This window comes from Nestor notabilis, unplaced genomic scaffold (assembly GCF_000696875.1).
Source record: "Nestor notabilis isolate BGI_N333 unplaced genomic scaffold, ASM69687v1 scaffold18671, whole genome shotgun sequence".
In the NCBI taxonomy this organism is placed as follows: Eukaryota; Metazoa; Chordata; class Aves; order Psittaciformes; family Psittacidae; genus Nestor; species Nestor notabilis.
This window is the reverse complement of record NW_009915347.1, coordinates 1-271: the sequence shown is the minus strand read 5'-3', so window position 1 is coordinate 271 and position 271 is coordinate 1.

The following is a 271-nucleotide window of genomic DNA, read 5'->3' as shown; positions in this document are numbered from 1 at the left end:
CCCCACTATCGTCACCGTCCCCATCACGTGAGGCCGGGGGGCTTGGGAGCGCCTGAAGGGGGTTAGAAGCATCTAAAGGGGGGTTAGAAGGAACGAACCCGGGTTGGAGGCAGCTGGGAAGGGGGTGGAAGCGCTTAGGGATGAGATTGGGAGCATCTAAGAGAGCTCTGGGGGCATCCAGGTGGGGTTCGAGGGCAGCTGGAGGGGGGTTGGAAGTGTCTAAAGGGGTGTTGGGAGCATCTTAAAGGGGGTTTGGAAGCATTTTGTGGGC